We start from the raw sequence: 225 nt of genomic DNA, 5'->3' as shown, positions 1-225 counted from the left end.
TGGCCAATCGTGTCCGCAAGCGTGTACCCGGCCCGCAAAACTGGTAGCCGGGGATATGCAGTTCGATAGGAAGCGCGTTAATGGCACGATTTAATAGACTATTGCCGATTTTTACTGTTTTCGACGACGCTGACATTCAGCACAGTCTCTAATCAACGGCGCTGGACCGTCGATGTGCGTTTGCTGCCACGGACAATTATAATGTTCCAGGCACCGACAATACTA

Source organism: Odontomachus brunneus, unplaced genomic scaffold (genome assembly GCF_010583005.1).
Source record: "Odontomachus brunneus isolate Ranch 3 - 2012 unplaced genomic scaffold, Obru_v1 Obru_scaffold_229, whole genome shotgun sequence".
In the NCBI taxonomy this organism is placed as follows: Eukaryota; Metazoa; Arthropoda; class Insecta; order Hymenoptera; family Formicidae; genus Odontomachus; species Odontomachus brunneus.
The sequence above is the reverse complement of the archived record's forward strand: the minus strand, read 5'-3'. Positions refer to the sequence as shown.